At 41.3% G+C, this 25,279-nt stretch overlaps 1 protein-coding gene across 12 annotated transcripts in view; it reads right to left on the bottom strand.

Moving 5' to 3' along the window:
- The window catches only part of STARD13 (StAR related lipid transfer domain containing 13), a 445,413-nt gene that overhangs the window by 72,786 nt on the left and 347,348 nt on the right, over window positions 1–25,279 (bottom strand). The window contains exon 1 of one of the 12 annotated variants that reach the window (XM_042842810.2): window positions 21,259–21,645. The exons of the other annotated variants lie outside the window; for them this stretch is intronic. The gene's annotated coding sequence lies outside the window, so the exon portion shown is untranslated. Of the gene's footprint in view, window positions 1–21,258; window positions 21,646–25,279 lie in introns of those variants that run through there. 12 annotated transcript variants of the gene reach the window in all.

Raw genomic sequence — 25,279 nt, 5'->3', positions numbered from 1 at the left:
ATGGGCTCAGCCAGCTAACCCCAGACTTAGGTGAGGGAACTCAGGTCCATAGTTCCTGACAACTGGTCCTTCTCCAACTTCTTTTCTTCATCTACACTAGTGACTGGCTTCTGAGTTGGGGGCATCTGAGACTATCAAGACATTAGAACCTTCTTTCCTTGGTTGGTTACCTGGATCTTAGACATATACACTTATCATACATGAAAACCTGTTACAGTCATCTGACTCAGAGAGTTTGGGCTGACATTACTTCTATTAATTTCCCATAATGCTACTACTTCAAAAACTGGGGTGGACCCTTAGCCCTCCCCAAAATTGAGATCCTTCATTTTATTTAGCAAAATAATTGTCTTTATCCAAGAGCTCTGAAATAATCACCCTGTATTAATATTTATTCTTAGACCTTGGACTCTAAAACAACCCTGAAAAAATTAGTAGGCTATACCTGACTAAATTAGGCTATCTAGTTTAAAACCAGCCAGGCAGCAAATTTACTGCTCTATACAAAAGTAGACATTTTTATGATATAGTTCCAGCTCTGTTCTGAGATAGACCTTTCAGCTGAACAGTCTTCCATAGCTGCTGCTGGACTATATTGCTTACTTTTCCAATTCTTGTGTTTATCTACCTCTGGATTTCCCCATCTGTGTCCATTCAGCAGACATTTACTAAAATACTCACCTACTTTTTCTGTAAACATTACCCTGCATTCCTTCTCCCTTCCTATAACTAACAAATTCTGATTTAGCAACATTTACATTGATACTGATGGAAATGGCCACATTTTACCCAACATCGCACTCCACATTTTGAAAGGGTTTGCTGGAGGGTAACATCATCTGCAGAGTCAAGGTAGTTAACTGTCACTTAATCTAATGCATAGGAAAATCATAGGAAAGTTCTGCCTACTCCAAATGATTGTGAGTTTGTATGGATGAGAGATTTGCATAATTCTGAGTTTCTGGAGCCAGAAGAGTATGTTCTGGGCCAAGAAAACTATTGGTAAATAAAAAGATGAGAATATACTTTTAAGTTAAATTTAGAAGAGAACTTTTCCCATTCATCAAATGATTTAATGTTTATTAAACAGTTTCCTTCTCTGTGAGACTGCTGTGATTCTGTGTAAACCATGACCTCAATTAAGTCATGATGATGCACTGGATTAGGTCTGCTGCAAAAGAGGCAAAAGTTGTGACGGGCATATATCGCAATTCTAAATAGTTAACCTATGATTATACCAAAGATCAGAGAACAAGATGATAATCATCCCTCAAAAACTGCACTATGAACAATAGGCATTTTTTGCCTGATACTGGGCAGTGCATTAGTCAATGAGACAACTAAAAGAGTAAGTTGCTACATAACATGAGTAATAATGTCTGAATTTAGCCTTAAATAGGGTATTTATATTCATATATTTAAAAACAAGTTAAATATATAAAGAACTACAGATAGTTCATGGATAATAATGATTGCCTTTTAATCTACTTTTTGCAAACAAAAATCCTTCACAAACTGTATATTTACAAACAACTCATAGAATCATAGAAGATTAGGGTTGGAAGAGACCTCAGGAGGTCATCTAGTCCAACCCTCTGCTCAAAGCAGGACCAACCCCAACTAAATCATCCCTGCCAGGGCTTTGTCAAGCCGGGCCTTAAAAACCTCTAAGGATGGAGATTCCACCACCTCCCTAGGTAACCCATTCCAGTGTTTCATCACTCTCCTAGTGAAATAGTTTTTCCTAATATCCAACCTAGACCTCCCCCACTGCAACTTGAGACCATTACTCCTTGTTCTATCATCTGCCACCCCTGAGAACAGCCTACCTCCATCCTCTTTGGAACCCCCCTTCATGTAGTTGAAGGCTGCTATCAAATCCCCCCTCACTCTTCTTTTCTGCCAATTAAATAAGCCCAGTTCCCTCAGCCTCTCCTCATAAGTCATATGCCCCAGCCCCCTAATAATTTTCATTGCCTTTCACTGGACTCTCTCCAATTTGTCCACATCCGTTCTGTAATGGGGGGCCCAAAACTGGATGCAATATTCCAGATGCGGCCTCACCAGTCCTGAATAGAGGGGAATAATCACTTCCCTCGATCTGCTGGCAATGCTTCTACTAATGCATCCCAATATGCCATTAGCCTTTTTCGCAACAAGGGCACACTGTTGACTCATATCCAGCTTCTTGACCACTGTAATTCCCAGGTCCTTTTCTGTAGAACTGCTGCTTAGCCAGTCGGTCCCCAGCCTGTAGCAGTGCATGGGATTCTACCTTCCTAAGTGCAGGACTCTGCACTTGTCCTTGTTGAACCTCATCAGATTTCTTTTGGCCCAATCCTCCAATTTGTCTAGGTCACTCTGGACCCTATCCCTACCCTCCAGAGTATCTACCTCTTCCCCCCTCCCACTTAGTGTCATCAGAAAACTTGCTGAGGGTACAATCCATCCCATCATCCAGATCATTAATAAAGATGTTGAACAAAACCAGCCCCAGGACCGACCCCTGGGGCACTCTGCTTGATACCGGCCTCCAACTAGACATCAAGCTGTTGATCACTACCTGTTGAGCCCGATGATCTAGCCAGCTTTCTATCCACTAATGGTGGGTGACACAGTTTTTGGGTCCCCTAGTTGAGATTCTTAAGGGCTGATTTTCAGAAGAGCAAAGAACCTGCAGTTCCAAAGAGTTAAATTTGAGTGGTTGGCAGTCAGCACCTCTAAAAGACAGGCATCCAAAATGGATACAATGTTTTAATGATTTGGACCCATACAATTTACAGACCCTTTGACAATTTCGTAACTTCATTAATGGAAAAACTGGTATTTTTCAAAATTAAACTGTGTCTTTACAGTGTGAAAAAATCTAGGCCCAAGTTATGATTTTTGTTTTATTTTTGTATCTATATAACGGGGGTGGAGAGATGAAGAAGCTGAGCACAACATTCTCTCTGACTTTATCATTCAACTTAACGTATGGGTCATTCCTTATTATTAAATACTAGTTTTGCTTGCAAGAGGGGTAATAGCAAAAGATAGATCAAGGTTGCAACAGCTCAGGTTGAATGTATGCAGTGGTATGAAGTAATATATAAAGCCAAGAGACAGTTCAGGGTCTAAAAGCTTTCATTGGTTTTATACACATTTTAATGTATTCTAAAATGTTACATAAACATATACATTTATAATTCTTTTTGTAAATGAGCTATAAGGGTATATAGCATTACTAAAAATGTTAAAATATATCAATGAAACAGTCTAAACTAAAACAAATGCTATTTTATCAGAGTAATGTATTAGTGTAACATTTACCATTGTACGGTGGTGTAGTTATTCACTGTGCTCGATCAACTCAGACCAAATTCACCCCCGGTGACTCCTCTACCAGTGCTCACGTATCATGGTGCCAGGCATTTGGAAACTAGGAGGCCAGCATAAGGCTATGCATAACACAGACCATAGAACCTCATCCATTCATTTCTACATCAAGCCCATGACTTCTGATGGAGCTCTAGCATATCTGTTAGAGATATCCAGTCTTGGTTTAAAGATTGCAAGTCCCATGAAGGAAAACCTCAGCTTTCATTAATTTAAAACAAACAAACAAACAAACAAACAAACTTCTAGGCCTTTTCCTTGCACAGCCAGCCTTGAAAATGTAAATATATCTAACCCAGTTGTGGGTTCCATTTCTGTAAGAGGATGGAAAGAACCTTCAGATCCTTCCCATCAACTCATACACTTTTTAATGTAAAAGGAGTCAATTAAGCTTGGCATGGATTGCAAAGAGTCGGTTCACTGACCCCAAAATCCCTAGGCCAACCCTTTGCACAGGACTGTGATCATGGAGGAGAAGAGCTGGTGACATTTGGTGGATGGGTGAATTGTTTTGGAAGACTGCCAAAAAATGCTAGCATCAGCTCAGATTGTTGACTTCTCAGTCCTCTCTAAGGCTGGAACTAGACCAGCTGCTACCCACGCATGCAGCTGCTGAGCTGTAGATTGGTCCTGCTTTCGCTGCACCAAGAGCAGCTGCTCCTAGGAGCATACTACTGCATCCCCCAGCAGTGCTGCTGGGTTGGCTGTGGGATGTACCATGCTGTCCTCACACTTCTACCCACACACTGCTGGCCACTCTAGATGCACACAAAGAGGAGGTGGAGCTGAACAGCAGTTGCCCTGAATGGGAATCCTGCAGCCCACCTCTTCTCCTTCCCCTCCCCCTGTGCTCGCCTGCCCAGCCCCAGCCAAGAGTTTAAAGAGCCAGTTATTGGGAAGGACCCTGGAGCCCGATCCTCAACACCCAGAAGGGGTACTGCTACCTGCTCCCGCCCCAACCCAGCTAAAGGAGACCACCAGCAGTCAGGGGAGACCCACATAAAGAACTAAAGGAGACTCTTTCCCCACTCAACATCCTAGCAGAGGGGACTCTCTCCCCACCCTACCAACCACCCCACAGTGCAAGGGTGCAGGACACACATCTGTCACTGATAGCAGGTGAAAAGTATACAAAACAACTAGTGAAACACAAAAAGAATGCGGAGTATTTGTGGCACCTTAGAGACTAATAAATTTATTTGGGCATAAGCTTTCATGGGCTAAAACCCACTTCATCGGATGCATGCAGTGGAAAATACAGTAGGAAGATATATAAACACAGTTACCGCTGAAATTTTGTGTTTTTGTGGGGTGAGGAGAGAAATATGCTCAAATATTATTACTTGTATTCCAATAGTACCCAGTGGCCTCAACTGGGATCAGGGCCCCATTATGCTGACGCTGTACTAATAGTGGGGGACAGTCCTTGCCCTGAAGAGGTTACAATCTTAATAGGCAAGGCAGACAAAGGATGGGAGGGAGAACAAAGGTGCAGAGACTTATCAAAGGCAGAAAAAGAAGCCTGATCTCCTAGTTCCAATCCAGTCCCTTAGCCCCCACTGCCTCTCCAATACAATCCCATCTTTAATTTAGGTGACTTTTCAAACACTTGGAACAACAATGCTAATTACAATGGGCCTGAGCTTCAACTGCACAGAAGCCAATGGAGCTGTGTCAATTTACCCCAGTTGAGGAGCTGTCCCAACAAGTAGGTGTAAAATCTGCAACTGCCTTGCAGAAAAATGAAGATCTATGCTGTGCAGAACCCTGTTGCTAGGAAAGCCTGTTGCTGACCCCATTTAAGCCAAAATATTTAAAATATGATTTCATATTGTGGTCTCTGACTTAGCATGGCAAACAGCCTTTAAAAACCACAGTCTCAGTCCCAGTGTCTTTGTCACTGCTTGCCATCAATCCCAGTCTTTCTTCTCTCTTTTTTTCCAGTGTTATCCACGAAAACAAAATACAGAATAAAACCAGAAACCAAGTATTTGGCTGAGCACAATTCCATCTTTAAGGCATACAGTAAAAAGCATGTGGGTTTTCTCTCTGACTGTGCACTTCTTGTAATTTAGCTGAAGATAAATATTTAGATAACAACTAATAGGATATGTAATTGCCAGGAACTATTATATTTAAAGAAAGTGCTAGAGATGTTCAGCCTTGCTTTTTCTGCTGCATATTGACAACCAGTTCTCACCAGATGCACTCTTGGATAGCATGTAAATAAAACCATTGTAATAATTTGTAAATTGTTAATATTAAGATTGTACATATGATTATGCTTTCTTTATTGCCAATTCCTTAACCACATTTAGCTTTCAATAGAAATAAAAATTTCTTTTTGGCTAAACATTTACTTTTACATTTATTATACCTCTTTCACAACCAACATTGACAGGTTTCAGAGTAGCAGCCATGTTAGTCTGTATCTGCAAAAGGAATAGGAGTACTTGTGGCACCTAAATTTGTTAGTCTCTAAGGTGGCACAAGTACAACCAACATTGTGATTTTTTCCATGCTGCCTCCTATGCATGGGGCACCCTCCCTAAATTAGTCTGTAAAGTCATTATACTCTCCTTCCTAAAAGCTGAAGCTAGAGAAATTCAGACTGGAAATAAGATGCAAATTTTTAACAGTGAGGGTAATTAACCATTGGAACAATTTACCAGGGTTGCTGTGAATTCTTCACCACTGACAACTTTTTAATCAAGATTGGAAGCTTTCCTAAAAGATACGCTCTAGTTCAACCAGGAACTAGATAATTGTCTGTATTTAACAGGAGGTCAGACTATACCACAGTGGTCCCTTCTGGCTTTATAATCTATGAATCTCCCATTCCCTTCTGCTGTGATGCCTACAGGAAATCGACTGTCTAACGGTGGCTGGGCCAGGGCAGAAGGCAAATAAAGAAAAAATAAATAAATAAAACCAAAAACAACAAGAAAAAAAATGTTAAAAGCAAACCAAAATAACCAAAAGGTATTTTACACAAATTGGAACCACCAAGTTGTGCACATAACTGGCCTGTGTACTTATGTAAACCTATTACTGTTACGCATGTCCTCCCCCTTCCTCCCTTTTGTTTATCACACTTACTTATGCTCCGTGTAAACTCTTCAAGACAGTACCAAGTCCTCCTACATGTTTGTACAGCACCAATGGGACCTTGATCCTAACTGGGACTTTTGCACACCATAATAATAATAAATAATAAATAAATAATAGGTATGACACAACTCTAGGCATAAATGGAAAGAATGAGTCTCGTGGTTAGACAGACAAGGAGGGTGAGGTAATATCTTTTATTGGATCATCTTCTGTTGGAGAGAGAGAGAGAGAAGTTTTTGAGCTTACACAGAGTTCTTCAGGTCTGGGAAACATACACTGAATGTCACAGCTAAATACAAGGTAGAACAGATTGTTGAGCATAGGTAGTTAACACTTCAAGAGACCATTCAAGATGAGGTGGCCCATTGTGGTTAGAGCAGGGAGCTGGGATTCAGGTCACCTAAAACTCGCTGTATTCACAACTCTACCAGTCTCACTCTGTAACCTGAGGACATGTTTAAACCTTTCTAAACCTCAGCTTATCCATCTATAAAATGAATAATATTTTAAAATACCTACTTCACAGCGGTTCTGTGAAGTATTAAAAGAGCTTTAAAATCTTTGGATGAAAGACCGTATAAAGTATAGAAGTAGAATTATAATAAGAAATCAGTATATAAATATATTTTTCATTATATATTCATACTTTTGAGACATTAGGCTCTTTGTCAGGTTCATAAAATACCACAAAAAGCAACTCCAAAGGACTCAGTGTAAAAAGAATGATATTTTTCTACCTCAGAGGAATGATCTTATTCAGAGTCCAGTAAAGACAAAAGCATTTCTCCAAAAGAAGAATATGTAAGGTGCTGCAATGCTGAAGTAGATTGTATATTCTGCTGATCAATAAGTGTGATAAATGAAACGGGAGGTAGCTCCCTTCTATGGACACCCAGCCAGCCAGTTAGCTATAAAATCCCTGTTAGTAGATGTTCTCTACTTGCTTTACCTGTAAAGGGTTAAAAAAGTCCATAGTAAAAGGAAGGGAGTGAGCACCTCACCAAAAGAGCCAATGGGGAAAGCTAGAACTTTTTAAAATTGGGAAAAAACTTCCCCTTTGTCTGTCTGTTGTTCTCCAGAGAGAGGGGACAGAGCAGAGACAGGGCTGAAACTATGCTGTAAAAAGCTGTGGGCCAGGTATGAAAATTACCAGATCATACCTAGAAACTACTCATTTGAAACCCCAGATATGTAAGTAGATCAGAAAATGGCTAGGAAGACGCAATTAGGTTTATCTCTTTTTGGCTTGTGGACTCCTCTGTGCTAACCCCAGGTGCTTTTGTTTTGCTTGTAATCTTTAAGCTGGACGTTAAGAAAGTTATTTTAATGCTTAATCCTTATAAGTGGTTCTTTTTAAAATCTAGCAATAGTCTGAGGTTTTAGATGTTTGTTTTTAATAAAATTTATCTTTTTTAAGGACAGGATTGGATTTTTGTGTCATAAGAGATCTGTGCACATCTTGTTTAATTAGCTGGTGGCAACAGTGGATTTTCTTTGTTTTTCTTCTCAGCTCTTCCCCGGGGGAGGGTGAAGGGGCTGGAGGGTACCCCACAGGAAGGAATTCCCAAGTGTGCCTTCCTGGGTTCTAAAAGAGGGGTTTTTTTTGCACTTGGGTGGTGGCAGCATCTACCCATCCAAGGTCAGAGATAAGCTGTGACCTTGGGATTTTAATACAAGCCTGGGAGGGCCAGTATTAGTTTTTAAAATCCTTGAGGGCCCCCATCTTCTGTACTCAAAGTGCCAGAGTGGGGAATCAGCCTTGACAATAAGAAAATAATTGCCATGGTGACTCTGACATCACACACTTCCAATTAGATGAAAAGCTCCATCTTATATAAAAAAACACACACATACTGATATGCTATGTCACCTATTGCAACTAGCAGTGACTTCAAGGGAAAATATGTTTTTACAAAAGAACACATTTTCCCAGGCTTGATATATTCTTGTGTAAGAACGTTTTATGAGATTTTAGACAAGTTATACTTTGTTCTCATTCCTTTTTTTACTGGAAATGAAAAAAAAAACAATATTAAAGCACCAGAGGCTAAACCAAGAATATGGATAGGATTTGAAAGTTTGGATTTTTATATTCTGTTAAACATATTAGAGAGAGAGAGAGAGAGAGATTAGGGTTTTCAAGTGATTAAAAAAATTAATCGTGATTAATGAACAATTTAAAAAAATCAATAATAGAATATCATTTATTTAAATATTTTTGGGTGTTTTCTACATTTTCAAATATATTGATTTCAATTACAACAGAATACAAAGTGTACAGTGCTCACTTCATATTTATTTTTTATTACAAGTATTTTCACTGTAAAAAAACAAAATAAATAGTATTTTACAAGTTCTGTACTGCAATCTTTTAATCATGAAAGTTGAACTTACAAATGTTGAATTATGTACAAAAAACTGCATTCAAAAATAAAACAATGTAAAATTGTAGAGCCTGCAAGTTCACTCAGTCCTCCTTCTTGTTCAGCCAATCGCTCAGACAAACAGGTTTGTTTACATTTGCAGGAGACAATGCTGCCCATTTCTTGTTTACAATGTCACCTGAAAGTGAGAACAGGCGTTCGCATGGCACTGTTGTAGCCAGCGTCACAAGATATTTATGTGCCAGATGCGCTAAAGAATTCGTATGCCCCTTCATGCTTCGACCACCATTACAGGGGACATGCATCCATGCTGATGACAGGTTCTGCTTGATAACAATCCAAAGCAATGCAGACCAAAGCATGTTCATTTCCATGATCTGAGTCAGATGCCACCAGCAGAAGGTTGATTTTCTTTTTTGGTGGTTCGGGTTCTGTATTTTCCACACTGTAGTGTTGCTCTTTTAAGACATCTGAAAGCATGCTCCACACCTCATCCCTCTCAGATTTTGGAAGGCACTTCCGATTCTTAAACCTTGGGTCGAGTGCTGTAGCTATCTTTAGAAATCTCACATTGGTACCTTCTTTGCATTTTGTTAAATCTGCAGTGAAAGACTTCTTAAAATGAACGACATGTGCTGGATCATCATCCGAGACTGCTATAACATGAAATATAGCATAAAATAGGTAAAAAAACAGGGGACATACAATTCTCCCCCAAGGAGTTCAGTCACAAATTTAATTAACACATTATTTTTTTAACGAGCATCATCAGCATGTCCCCTGGAATGGTGGCTGAAGCATGAAGGGGCATACGGAGGTTAAGCATATCTGGCACGTAAATACCTTGCAATGCAAGCTACAAAAGTGCCAAGCAAATGCCTGTTCTCACTTTCTGGTGACACTGTAAATAAGAAGAGGGCAGCATTATCTCCTGTAAACGTAAACAAACTTGTTTGTCTTAGCAATTGGCTGAACAAGAAGTAGGACTGAGTGGATTTGTAGGCTCTGAAGTTTTACATTGTTTTGTTTTTGAGTGGTTATGTAACCAAAAAAATTTACATTTGTAAGTTGCACTTTCACAAGAAAGAGATTGCACTACAGTACTTGAATGAGGTGAATTGAAATATACTATTTCTATTGTTTATCATTTTAGTGCAAATATTTGTAATAAAAAATAATATACACTTTGATTTCAATTACAACACAGATTACAATATATGTGAAAATGTAGAAAAACATCCAAAATATTTAATAAATTTCAATTGGTATTCTATAGTTTAACAGTGCAATTAAAACAGTGATTAATTGCAATTAATGTTTTTAATCGCGATGAATTTTTTTGAGTTAGTTGCACGAGTTAACTGCGATTAATTGACAGCCCTAATATATAGGTATGCGTGTGTGTGCGTAATATATGTATGGACAAATTCTGCTTTTGTTTGCACTGGTGTGAATGAGAACAGAATTTGGCCAACAATACTTATATTCGGCACATTATTTTGATTTTAATTAAAGGCTAAATTCTACCACTCTATTAAAGATTAAAACCTTATACCAGGAGCAATCTCATTGAAATCAAAGGGGCCACTCACAGAGTAAGGTACTATTCATGGTGAGTAAATATGACACAATCTGGCCCACAGTGTGTTTTTAATCACTAGTCTTGAGTTTAGTTTAGAATTTTTTGCAAAATATATTTCACACGTCACTATGTGCATCTTTCAGCAGAAGTGGAGATTTCTGATTTAGACATACAGAATTCCACTCTCAACACAACTAAATAAAGTCCAGGTTTTCCAGCCATGTAAACCCAATAATGTTGCAAATTCCTTACCCACTTAAGCAAAAAACCATGGAGAATATTTTTACTCTTAGATACCTCCTCATGATTCCCTAAATTACTCCTCATGTTCACCCAACTAAAGCCCAGTCTGTGCTCAGCCACCTGGAGCTGACAGATATTTTTCTAACTTTGATGTCATAGCAACCAGGACTGTGGAATTAAGACAGCACTATAGCTGTCTGCTGAATCTCAGTCAAGAAGCTAGGATGAATAATATAAATGTACTACAGCGATGGGGTTTCTACTGCTGCATTAAAGGTCTGGCAGTGTTGTAATTTTCAGGACCCTATTTTTTATTTTTTGAAGGATGATGATTTTTAACAGATTTTTTTAAATAAATCAGTTTAGCTCTTTTTAGGGCCTGATACAAATCCCATGGACATACTACCATTGACTTCAATTGGCTTTGGTTCAGGCCCTTAATTTTCAGAAGGGTAAAAAGATTAAGTTAACTAGTTCTGGTACTTTTTAATGTAGTCTCTGAATTGCAGAATGGCTGTATTTCCCCAAATGATTAGCTTAGGATATGGAATAGTAGCTTTGGGTATATAAATGACAACAACAAACTAAAAAAAATAGTGACTTTCTTCTTCAAAGGTTTCAGTAATGAAAAGATTGGCAATTGTGTCTGATTACTAACCATATGCTAATATGGATATATGGACTAATTAGTCAAGATCTACAGTCCTTTGAAGATGTAAAGCACTATATAAGTGCTAAACATTATGATGTGCCTATATTCTGAGCTCACTGGCTGAGAAAAACAGGGAAAATACACATCATAACTTTAATTTAAGTTTTGTAATTCTCACTCCTTGTTAAGAGATAGCATATTCTGACAAAGCTCAGATTTCTTCATAATTTAGAGGACAAAGCTGCATAAATATCTCTTTCATTTCTGCTATTCTACACAGCATACTCTCATCTGAAAACTGCTTGAGTTCACATGCTGCTGGGGGGAGCTTACACATCTACAGCAAGCAAAGACATGTCCATCTTTTCCAAACAAGCAAATTATCATCCTTTTCCTCTCAAAGGAAAAAGGGCCCCATGCTCCCCTCTGCCTCCATGACCAGCCCTATGAATCCCAGCAGGGGGCAGACACAGAAGGAAGGAGTGATGGCTCCATGACATGCTCAACTGGGTTGGGTGAAGAGGCAAAGCCCTTTCCTGGGGTCTGAGCATAGTGGGCAGGGAGAGAGTGTAAAGGGAAGGTGTTGGGAGGACAGGGGACTCAGGAGGAGGTAGCAAGGGGAGAGAAGGAGTAGTGGTTAGAGGAATGGAGGAGTACTGAATGGGAGAGGATTGAAGGGGGGCACTGACCTATCTAGCCTGCAGCTGCTGTATGGAAGGGAGAGTTGCTGCTAAAGGCAGCTCTCAGGGAGAAGCTACTGGCTGAGGGGAGTGGGAGGAGTTTTTGGAGGTATGGTGGGTTAGGGCTGTGCTGGTGGCCGAGGAGCACTGGGGGGAGTTCCAGTCTCAGTGGGCGGGAGGGGGGGAGGTTTGGCTGCTGGCTGAGCTGGGATTACTGAGCTGTCAGGCAGCACTGCTGGGACGTTCACAGAAGCAGCTGCTGGCTCAGCCATCTCAGTGGGGAGGTGGCGAGAGGAAATTGGGGTTGTGGTGCCTCCAAACACCCCCCTGAACGTAGGCCTCATGTGACAATTGTGTGACACTTTTTACTGTTCTAATTTAGTGCTCGTGGAAGGCAATGGATTGGCAGCCTCCATCCTCTACTTATTCACAGAGCAAGTATAGCAGGCAGCAGCACATGCCGCTCACACTCTGTTACAAATGTACTCCAAGCCTGGCACGAAGGACCATCTCTAATAGCGAAAGGTTAATTCAGTCTTCCTCCCCATTCACTGTTAGGCCTTTCTGCCAACACTGCTAACAAGGCTACTCATGTGATGGTGGATTTAGTGATTTGGAGCCCCCATCCATAAGGGGCTAGACTGAAACCATGAACTCATTTCTCATAAACCACTCAACAGCTGTCAACCAGTAATCCCTTCCAGCTCCACTGACCTGGGGAAATTTTTACCTGTAGGTGAAATGCTGTATCTCATTAGCAATGCCTTCAGCCATTGCATACACAGATTTAATAGAAGCTGTTACAACATTAAAGATTTGATTTAAACATACAAAAGCTAGAAAATTCAGGACTCCTAACCTCAATCCATCCCTGTTTATGCCTCACCATAAAACAGTTATTCAAACAATGGATGCTTTTAACTTGTCTTAATGTGTTGCAACGGATGGAAACTGAGCCTTAATACTAACTCTCCTGGCTTTTTCCTGTGTAAGTCAGAATCCCATTTTGTTTTAACTTTTTGGTTGTTTAATTAAAGCAACGCCCTAGCAAAAACCAATTGCTTGGGTGACTTGAATATTATACCAATGCACTTTTCATGAGATGACCTTACTTTTGAGTTTAGGAAACCTTGGGTTATCATTGGGTTTGGTTGGAAGTCTTGCTTGTGAAGATTACGATCACATAATATACAAAGCCTACTTGATCTATGCATACATTTTAACTAAATGTTCAGATGAAGGCTTGTCAATTCTCCAGGACTGTCCTGGAGTCTCCACGAATTTAATCTTTAATTGAAGATGACGTCATGTGATGAAACCTCCAGGAATATGTCCAACCAAAACTGGCAACCCTAGTTCAGACTGAGTGGTAATCAACTTAACACCATTAAATTAGCTACACTTGTTAGATTGTGGAAACTTGTAAAGGTTTACTGGAGCTTTTAAAGGATCACAAACAGTCATAAGAAAATGTCATGATTCTTGGTAACACTTATAAAAGCACAATTAAGGCCAGCATGTACTTTATTCTGAAAAATTAAACAAACAAACCACCACATACAGAGATTTCCTTTCTGAAATGACGTTGCTGTGGACATATATTTCATACACAAAGAGATTCAGTGGCATATTACATAAGATCTCACAGTTTACATAGGTTTCAGCCCAGTCATGTTTTACAAGTATACTCAAGTTGTCTGTTTTTAACAATTCTTTGCCTTAGTCTGATAAGAAAACAAGAGAAAGCTATAACTCTTACCCCTTGGCATATCCTTTCCCCACACTATGTCATGAAACACAAAAGGATGAACTTTAACTAGTCAAGTAATGGTTAAGATAAAGTGATGACGTGCCCAAAGTACAGGTACAATACGTTCCAAAACATTTCATTTGTAAAGAGTAGCCATCTTAGATGTTGGCAGAAGAATACTTTATTTTGGGGGAGTGGGTGTCTTGCTCTATAAACAAACTGTTTTAAGGGAGCTATCCAGATAAGTATGATTAGATTTAAAGCGGCTTTAGCTCAGTGGTGGGTAACCTGCCGCCCGTCAGGGTAATCCGCTGGCGGGCCGTGAGACAGTTTGTTTACATTGACCGTCCACAGGCATGGCCATCTGCAGCTCCCAGTGGCCATGGTTTGCTGTTTCCGGCCAGTAGGAACTGCGGGGGGGGGGGGGGGGGGCAGTGCCTGTGGGCGAGAGTGGCATGCAGAGCTGGCTGCGTGCCTCCGCCTAGGAGTCGGACCTGCTGCTGGCTGCTTCCAGGGCGCAGCGTGGTCTGTGGTGCCAGGACAGGCAGGAAGCCTGCCTTAGCACTCCCACTGTGCCACTTATAGGGAGCAACCGCAGGTAAGACCGCGCCCCAATCCCCTGCCCTAGCCCTGTGTCCCCACAACCTGGAGCCCCATCTTGCACCCCAAAACCCTCATCACCGGCCCCACCCCAGAGCCAGCACTCCCACCCCTGAGCCCTCACCTGCTCCCACACCTCAACACTATGCCTCAACCCGCAGCACTCTCCTGCACTCCAAATCCCTCGGCCCCATTCTCCAGCCTAGAGCCCCCTCCTGCACCCAAAACCCCTCATTCCCAGCCCCACCCCAGAGCCCACACCCCCAGCCCAGAGCCCGTACCCTCTCCTGCACCCCAACTCCCTGCCCCAGCCCAGAGCCCCATCCTGCACCCTGAACCCCTAATTTCTGGCCCCACCCTGGAGCCCACACCCCCAGTTAGAGCCCTCACCCTCTCCCGCATCCCAAGTGAAAGTGAGCGAGGCTGAGGGAGAGCGAGCCACTGAGGGAGGGGGAATGTAGTGAGCGGGGAGTAGGGCCTCAGGAAGGGGGGGGTTGGGGAAGGGGGTGGGGCTAGGGTGTTCAGTTTTTGGTAATTAGAAAGTTGGCAACCCTAAAAGAGATATAGGGACATCTCAGCAGCCCCAATGAGGCTGTTTTGGGCCCAAACAACCTTAAAATTGGTCTTAATGGTCAACCAGAGATTCCTTTGGTAGAGGGCAACCCCTGGCTGGGGTGTATATCTGACATAGAGCTTTTTAGGGAGTATATTGGCGGAAGGAGGAAGTGTAGCCTGAGCACACTGTGCTCCATTGATGCCCAGCCAACATAATGGCCCCCTCATGGGCTATTACTTCCCTGAGATGCTCTAATTTACTCTGGAGGGAATTGCGAGCCAGGGATCAGGGGAGCATGAAGGATTGGCGGCTTTGCTCTCTCTTAGGTTCTGTGTCAATTCAGAATTAAAGAAAGATAGTTACAGGTTACATATCAGATGTGGCTTTTTCTCCCCGAGTATCATTAGAATGAGAAACATGCTGGTAAACAAAGTAGAGGGAACAGTTATGTTACTGAATGTAAAGACATCATGACCATTTATCTAGATTCTAATAACATGATACACTTATATTGAACTTTTCATCTCAGGGTCTTAAAGCATTTTACAAACACTCAGACTCAATCCCATGAAAAAAAATATTGGTAGGTATTTCCCCATTGCATACATTTCTCCCATCAGCGTAGGTAGCTGAAGTGCTTCCATGACACAATTGCACCATTGTAGCTGTACTGTTGTGGTGTTTCAAGTGTAGACAAGCCCTAAGTGGTAGAGCTGAGAAAGGAAAGTAGTGCCCTGACCCACAGTCCACTGTTTTAATCACTAGACTATTTTCCTCTTTGGGTAGATCTGCCAAGAGGCAGGAGAAGGACTATATCCATTAGCTTAAAAAGTGAAAGTGACAGAGTTGCTAAAAGGTGTCCCAACACAGTCATCAGACAGGAGCACAGTAACTATGGGTCTGTCTACATTCAAGCTGGAAGGTGTACATACCAATGCTAGCTCTGGTCAGACTACCATGCTAAAAAACAAAGCGTAGCCATGACGGTGCAAGCAGCAGGAGGGGCTAGCCACCCTACCATCACATCTGAGACCATTGGCACATACTGCTATTTTTAGTGTGCTAGTTTGATGGGAGCTAGCATGTGTATATTTACTAGAGCTGGAAATTACCCCTTCCAGCTTCAATGTAGACATACCCACTGATACAGGGAGTTAGGAGTTTAAAGCTAGGAAAGTGGAAGTGGTAGTGAAGTAGTGTTGTGATAATAGGGCCTACAAATTTACCCAATTATGAGCTCAGTTGTGAAAAGTTAATGAGAGTTCATAAAATATCACAATAGCTTATAACTACATATGTTGATGGGGAAAAGTGCAAAATGGAGATAGACAGACTGTATTAATCCATACAAAAAGGCCTACTGGTATAATTCAAGGACTGTGTTATCATCATGCCTGGTAAACAAGAGAAGTGTAGGACTGGCAATTAATGGACCACATTGCATGGGCTGGAAATTAGGCCTACTTGGTGAACAAAATAATGAAGGGATGGGCTATTCCACCCATTTTGGGATCCTTATAAGAAAATACTGGGGAAAAATATCCAGAAGAAGAAGCTGTTTGCCAGCAGCCATTGCACTGAGTTTTACCATCCTGGATGCCACCCCCACTATCTTCTGGGACCCCGAGATCTACTTTAACACTGTTGGGCCTTCATCATTCTGATCCTGAGAGATGGTCTAACCAAAAAGAGAGACCCACATGACATCACCATCTCTAACTCCAAAGGCTCTGGCTAAATCCAGCTACCACCTGGGATGTGAGAATTTGTTTCCTCCTCCTTCCCTGCCATATTTCTTCTCTTTCCTACCCCTCTCTTCTTTCCTCTAAGAAAAGTCTGGCTTAGCCAGCCAAGACTGTATATTTGGCAACATTGCTGTAAGCTTGTGACCAGAAAGCGGCAACTAAATGCAATGCTCTAAGCAACCTGACACTGGTACAAGTTTGCCAGGCCTCAGAGTGGCTATTAAGACTGTGTGCCATACATTTGTTTTTCCAGCAGTGAGGTTGCACGTGAGAGTCAACACTAGAGACAGAAGCTTCATTTTCTGTTTTTGCTGTTCTTTTCTCTCCTCTTTTTTGTGTGTTTGTCTTGTTTTGTCTTCTAGGAAACGGGATCAAACTTTAACAATAACCTCCACCATCTTAACTAACTTTTTTTCTTTTCCTCCAACAGGGAAAGTGGTTTCCATCTAAGAGACTATTGACAAAGAGTTTTTTCTTTCTAAAGACTCTCCACATTAAAGGGAAACAAGGGATGTTGTTAAAATGAAAGCCTTACTTAACAATTTACATGTCAAATGCTTTAATCTTTTCCTCCCTTCTTTTTCTGTATCTTCAATAAAAAGGTTTAAAAGATTTTTAGTTGTGTGTCTGCCATGGTACTAAGCATGCTGATGTCTCTGTATACCAAAACCTGAACCTGGTTTAAAACTTTTAATGTTGGACAGTTACTCTCTTATGCTTCTCTTTTCCATGTGGAACATAGGGCCTTCTCCACCACTTGCCATATTTGCTGGTCTCCTGTTGCTGTCTTAGCTTCTTCCCATGTCATTTTGATAGCTTTCAGTTCTGCTTCTATTGTGTGTTTCCATGTTTTCCTTGGTCTACTTTGTCACTTCATGCCCTCGGGGATCCAGTCAAACACCTATCTTGTTATGTTATTCTTATCTTGCCTCTGTGTATGTCCTAGCCATTTTTGTTCCATAATTTCCTGTACTATTGGTTTCTGTTTCATCCTCTTCCGGAGTTCTTTGTTTGTTTGTTTGTTTGTTTGTTTTCTGGCCATCTGATATGGAAGATTTCTATATGCAGCATTTATGAAAACTTGGAGTTTAGATAGTAAGGATCTAATAAGACTCCAAATTTCAGTGCCATATAGTAAGACCACCTTTACAATGGTGTTAAATATTCAAAGTTTAATTTGAAAGGCAAGTTTTCTGTTTCTCCAGATCGGCTTTAGAGTTACGAAGGCATGTCTGGCTTTCACTGTTCTGGCTTTAATGTCTTTGTCTGTTCCACCTGTTGTACTTATAATGAGGCCAATATGTGAAATATTGGACCTCTTCTATGTTAATCCTAGAAAGTATTATTTGTGTTCCTTATTCGGTGTTCATTCTCATGGTTTTAGTTTTCTCTGTGTTGATTTTCAACCCTACTAATTGTGCACAGGCCTGGAAATCACTTGTTTTGGCTCGTGTGTCTCTAGGGGTATAAGATTACAAGTTGATGTCATCTCTTAAATCAAGGTTGGACAGTTACAGGGTCATTTTAACACCTGTCTCTCGCTGGGCCTATATATTCCATCAGAATTAATACAACAGTAGATGGGGTGAAGATGAAGCCAAACTCCTAAGGGAAAAAACTATCAATGTAGGTATACTTAACTCTCCCTCAGTATGGGGAATGGACTACATGACCTCTTGAGGTCCCTTCCAGCTTAAACTTCTGTGATTCTATTTACACACTATGGGACAAATCCTCTGCTTGTGTAAACTATCATCACTCCATGGAAGTCAGTACTGAAAATCTGGTTGTATATATTAAACCAGGGCTGGAAAATAATGACCAGAGACCTACTATCGAAAGAAATCAACTTACTATCCAGAGGTCAATACATAAAATGATATTAGCAAACAAAAGAGACAAACTGATAATAAGCATGTTACAAATGTTTAGATAGACAGAGGGGGTAAGTTACCCCCAAGGCATCTGGATAAAGAACCTCCCAGGCACCTGGATAGCAGTGACAGAATCTAGACGAGAGAAAGAGGACCAGGGCCAAAACTCTGGGATCCTGAGATTCCTATCAGGGTACAGTTTCTGGGCACTGCTTAGGAGTCCCACCTCTAGCTAGTAGGTTCCTGATAAATATATGAAGCCCCCTATTCCTCTCTGGGGTAGGAAGAGGGAGGGAGCTTTTCCTCTCTCTCTCTCTCTCTCTCCCCCTTCCCCATCCCCAAGCCTGAGCCTCCTGAATGTTTTGAATGTGTATGTGTGGGGACTGAGTATATGTGGGGAGATCCACTACTTCACCCTTTCCCCAGCCTTCTGTTTTGCTACTTCCGCCCTACCAGGTATACTGTAGCCTTTAGCAGAGGACCTTGTGGTGAAATTACTGGGAATAAAATAAAATAGCACTGACATTTAAAAAGTCCAATTTTGCTTTTTTACTTTTGTTAATCTTTGAAAATAGCAGCACTCTATTTGATAGTAAGTGCATGTGCATATACCACTCAGCTCCTATTCTCGTTTAATTATACAAAAATGTTTGTATTGGATTCCTGTGATATTAGAGCAAGTTTGTATTGGATCTGGCTGATATATAATCAGAACTGTGACTGTATAGCAGGGACAGAGCCAAGTGAGGAGACTATGAAGTGGGAACAATTGACTTAAATGCAAATACCAGGAAGGCAGGCAGACAGCAACATATATATAAAAAAAGACATTAATATGAGGCGAAGAAATGATGTTAAGGCGAATCTGAGTTGTTTCTAGGATGCTTGTCAAAGTCTAAAATGAATAAAGAAAAACCAGGAATTATGGCTATTTTAACAACAAATGTCAATATTGGCCTATATTGTCATCTCAGTGCATAGGATTGCCACTGTAATGCAGCTATTTAAGAAATCCTTGCATACTGAAAACAGACTTTGTTCCATGGATAGGAAATCAGACCACCTATCTCAAAGTATTTCACGCCTATCTCTCCAAACAGCTGTGCATACTGTATGCGGCACTCCCACAATAGGCTATATAGAATGTTATCAATTTCCATTTCTTCTCTTTCCTCCAGACTTCTGCAATAATTTCCAAAATGTATCCCATGCACTGCTGGAGAAAGGCTAAGCTAGTGAAAGAGATGGCAAGCAGAACCCACAACTTTTTGGCTTGAGACCCAAAACGAAGAGGAGAAAGATGACATTTTATTAAGAAACGAGAAGAAAGATCCACATGATTGTCAGGGATGGTAAGATCATCACATTTAAAAGTGCCAAAAATCTAACCAGAACAGGATGTCAGGGTTACTGTAAAGGATTCACTTTTTTTCCATTTGTCCCGATAATCAGTCTCTGTGCCCCCTCCCCCTAAGTAAATGAAATCAATCAGCAGGGATTTCTGTAAAATACATAAAACAGTCATCTTCCAGACTCTACTAGAAGATAAATGATTCCAGACATTGGACTGCAGCCATTTTCCCACACATGCTACAATGTTTTGTCATCCATATTGGGCCATAATGTTGAGTGTTTTTTTTTCTTTTAAGTCTACAGCCAATGCTTCCACTACTGGCATGGAGCAGACAGTACATTAGAACTATTGCAACAAGTTATTTTTCTGTACAAATTGTAATAGAATTGTCGAATTCCAAATAAAGCAGCCTCCTAGGGTCTTGCTTGGAGCTATCATGCACCTCTGCTATTGCTAATGTAACCTTATTATTCCAAATTGGAGCCTCAAAAACCTTTTGAAATTAGGCAGAGTACAGCAAAACAGAAACCACCAAATTGAATGGAACACATACCTATAAATAGTGCAAGCCTTATTTGAAAGCATGTCAACATCAAACAATAGAATGGCTTACAACATCATATACAATGCTTCATATCAAGGATGGAAGCTCTCAGAAACATATGACAAAAGGTGCTATGTAACGTGCATTTTAAAAAATATTCTAATTATTGTTTTTAAGCAAGTCCTCTGTAAACAGTAAAATATATTTTGTGAAGCACTATAGGATTTCTTCTGCTTTAAGAAATGTGGAACAACGTTCTACTACCCTGAGTTAAATCAGGAATAATTTTCTGTGGACTTACTCCTGATTTTGCACCAATATAAATAAGGGCAGAATTTAGCTTAAGATGTTTATACATTGTAGTTCTAGTTAGTCTATAATTATTTGGGTGGGAACTCTCACCTCCTCTCCAACAATACTATTCTTACCTACCCCCTTCAGCTCACATCTGGGACCAAGCAAGCTTTTCATCAAAGATGTCTTTCAGAAAAATTACAAAATAATTCTTGTTCACTACAGGAGGTGCCCTTAAGTTAATTAAACAAAATCACTCTTCTGAAGTGGAGGATACTAGCAATTTGAAAGTTTGCTTGCAAGTTTTTTTTAAACAAGCCATCTCAAACAGATAAGCCTCTTAACATCTTTAAAGTAATTCAAACCTTTTAAGTAAAAGATAGGCTACAAAGGAGACAGGACTGTTTTCAAAGCTGAAAAGCTCCTCAAAACAGTGTTAACTGTTGTACTAAACACCCTTACTACAATATTTAAACTTACTATCTACAAATATCCTTAGGCTTCACTGTACCTTTGAACCAAAATCATTTTCTTCTGTATTTCATTTTCTGGTTTCTTGAAACCTGCTTCTCAGATTCTGACAGATGGCTTCTCTGTCACTAAGTGCAGCTTCCTCCTCGTTATTTTGCCAGCTAATCCACGATGCTTAGCTGTTGTCTGTGGGGCTGTGCTCTACATCATTTCTCGTCTGCTCTGCTTGGTTTTAGGTTGGTTTCTAGTCCCGCCTCCTGCTCTTGAAGAAATGAAAACTCACAGCTGGATTTTCTATAAATCATCCCTTTTAACACTGGCTGTGCAACTATGGCAAATACTACAGGAAAAACCTGCTGCTCCATCTCAAACTTGAAAAACAATTCTTCATTTTAATGGTGTACACATGAAAGTCAATCATGTATTAAAATCACTAATACTGGAAAATAGTGGCCAGATCATTGTGACCTTCAAGGCTTAGGAACTAATTAATGTAGCACAGCACTCTGCTCTATTCCAGTGGGAGGATATGGCAAAATACACTGCTTCAGTGAATTGTATTATATAATGATCTTCTCAGAATCAGAGGCTGCCATTCTTAAGTGATAAATTTACACCTACAATGCAAAGTATTTTTGACAGCCATTATATTGGATATGCTCTTATTCCCTGCCACTAACAAGATAGATTAAACAAGACGATATACTGTATATGCTGGCAGCTCCAGCTGCAAAGAACCCTTACTATCATATTTTGTACCCATACTATCATATTGACTCAGTGTGGGCAGAGACTCTCTTTACTTTTCTTGTGCAGCACTGAACACATTATCAGTGCTTAACAAATAATAGAATACAATATTTGCTAGCACTACAGCCTATATAGGACAAAATAAATCAGTTCATATAGATACTTTAAAATGTCCCGCCAACTCCTGTCAAGAGACAGTGCTACTGAAACTAAAAATTACTGCAGAGACCTATGTTAGCCACCAGCTATAGTCTGCATCAGGAACTGCAGCAATTGTTTATGTAACCCACTGTCTGATGTACACTATTTGCCCCCCACTCAGTTGGGATCAATGGTAGGTGAATTATCCAGAAACAGCTATAGGTAGCCCTTTATCTCAAGTAGTAGCTGTCTATATATTACAATGTTGAAGGTTTGGCATTCAACCCTGCTTCTGGCCCATGATGGATATTGCCACATTTCTGTAGGTATTTTTAGTCTCTTTGAACATGATTGCACAGGTGGAAAATGAGGTCAGCCAGCACATTGGGATCAGTAAGCTCTCCACAAACCACCAGTAAGTGCTTCACATATCACAGTTTGGAAACCATTAAGCCTAGCACATACTGATCTTCTGGGAAGGCTTGGTAGAAAATGGGGAGACGACCCATGCCTGCCAATAGTGGGGGGGAGGAGTGAGGGCAACAGGCTTCAGCAGTGTTACTCCATGTGAGCATGCTCAGTACAAGCCAAGCAGCAAATCTGGGGGGGCACGTGACCCTGCATGCCCCCCATGCATCTTCTGATAGAGCTACTGCTTTGTCAATAGGCAGCCATAAGACAAGTGCTGAGGGCACCGGTCCAAGCAGCTGTGATTTAGATTTGAACTGCTGCAGCTATAGGACTCTCCTGTGGATGGACTGGCTGATCCATTCCAGTAACTCGATGGAGCAGTAGCTGCTCTGCATATATAGAAGAGAGGCAACACCATCCCTACCCCTCATTCACAGCTGTAAGGAAAAACCTTTTTAATCAACTTTCTAGGGCCATTGTATGTGCAATAATTATCTGTCAAAACACATGGGACTCTGATTAAAATTACTTGCTTGACCTTTAAAATGTACTTGAAGTAACATAAATGAGACCAATCAGTAGTAAATACCCATTTGAATAATATTTACAGAATTAAAAAACTAATGTTAATACAGAGCAGATTAAAGGCTTGTTCCCATACAAGCAGATTAAAGGCTTGTTCCCTCTGTATATACCCAGGATTGGGTACTAACCTTCAATTGAGAATGTTCTGAGCTTGCCTCCTCACCCACCAGTTCAAATCTGGCCTCTGTAAACCATATCATCTACTCAATGTAGTTGTCGTGATTAGGTGCAGAGTGAGAGGTGGCCTCTGAAATCCTGTTCTTCACTAATTTATAATTCTAGAAAATGAGGACCCCAGGATTTTAAATGAAACTGGAACTTAACTGGCAGCTAGTGTCCAGAGCAGGACACTGGTATAATGTGCTTTGTTGGTCTGTTCTACCTAAAAGGCCAGCTGTGGTTTACGGGTTGTCCTCAGGATCAGTCCAAGGTAAAGCTCATGGCAATAGTTCAGGCTTGAGGTGATGAAGATGTGGCTCACTGAGACCAGGGCAGCAGCTAAGAAGGAAGAGGGCATCTCTTGCCAGCTGAAGATGAAACTCATTCCTGGCCACTGGAGTCCAGGAGAAGATATAAGTCCAGTAGGAAATAGAGGTTCTGTACCACCTTTACAGTACAAGGCAGATACTAGAGCTGGTTGAAATTTATCAATCAAAAAATTTAGTGGTGGAAAAATGGGATTTCATTGAAAATGAAATTCTTCACAACAAGAGGTAATTTTGGATTACATTTTGACTAGAAATTTTGAAAGAAAACAAAACCTTTCATTTCAGTTTGCAAAAAACAATTTTTTTCAAAATTTCAAATTTTTGTTGTTTCTTTTTGCCACTGAATGCAAAGAAATGAAAAATGTCTATGGTTTGGGGTCCTCCTCCTACATACACACAATTTACCCTTTCTTTTTTACCTTTTTCCACTCTGTAACTTTTCCAAATTTGGAGAAGTTTTGAAAAGTTAGAGTTGAAGAAGGGGGCAAAAAGGGGAGTTGGGAAATGGAGGCATCTTTCAGTCATTTTGTCGCATTCATGGACAAAGAAGAAAAAAGGGAAGAAAGTAGGAGACAAAATCTGAAATTTCGAAAAAGTGTTTTGTTTTTTGAAAACTAGGGTCAAAATGAAAATTTTGATTAAAATCAAACCAACATGTTTCAATATTTCAAATTTTACAGTCACAAGTAGAGATTATTGACTGAACATTGCTGAAAAATTTCACAGGAAAAAATGGGGTCTTTGGTAGAGTTACCATATTTTAATTTTTAAAAAGGAGGACTCTCCATGGGGCCCCGGCCCTGTCCCAACCCCGCCCCTTCCCCGCCCCCAGCCCCGCCCCAACTCTGCCCCCCCTGAACGCTCCGCCCCCTGCTCCTCTCCCTCCCCTGCTTCCCGCGAATCAAATGTTCGCGGGAAGCCTGAAACAGGGAGGCAGCAGGTAAGCTGGGGCTGAGGCTGGGGCTGGGGCTGGGGCTGGGGCGGGGTGCGGCGTGGCCCAGTCTGGCCCCCCTGGCTGAGGGCTCCCTCTGGCAGCCGGCCGGCCCAGGCCAAGAGGCTCTGGCCCTGGCGTCTCCCGCCCGCCCAGCTCGTCTCGGGCCCTGGGGCACCGGCCCCCAGCCAAGTGCCCGCGCCCCCGGCCCTGGCCCAGCACCGGGCCGTCCCGGGCCTGGGCCCCGGCCAAGCACCGTGCCCCCGGCCCCGGCTGAGCCAGCCCCCGGCCCAGCACCGCGCCGCCGGCCCCCGGCCCAGCACCCCCAGCCCCGGCCCCTGCCGAGCACTGCCTGGCCCTCCCTCCCTATTTTCCCGGACATGTCCAGCTTTTTGGGATTTCCCCCCGGACGGGGATTTGAAAATCCAGACGTAAGGTAACCCTAGACTTTGGCTACCAGTCATAACAGACCTCCCTCCCCTTTACTGAGGGTAAAGTCCCCATCTCCCTGCCCACATCAACTAACAGCACTGTTGTGCCAGAAGGCTCTTGCAGGAGCTAGCTAGATTTTTTTTTTTTAGTCACTCACAGTCTCAATGTCTGTGTAAAGTAGAACAACAGTACTATCTACATTAGATAAGGAGATATAAACTGGGATGCATTTGCATTTTTGATATTATAAAATTTGTACTGTGAAGGATTAAAGTATGCACAACACATCCTTTGCCAAAATTCCACATTTTTTCAAGAAGACC

This window comes from Chrysemys picta, chromosome 1 (assembly GCF_011386835.1).
Source record: "Chrysemys picta bellii isolate R12L10 chromosome 1, ASM1138683v2, whole genome shotgun sequence".
In the NCBI taxonomy this organism is placed as follows: domain Eukaryota; kingdom Metazoa; phylum Chordata; order Testudines; family Emydidae; genus Chrysemys; species Chrysemys picta.
The sequence above is the reverse complement of the archived record's forward strand: the minus strand, read 5'-3'. Positions and strand labels throughout refer to the sequence as shown.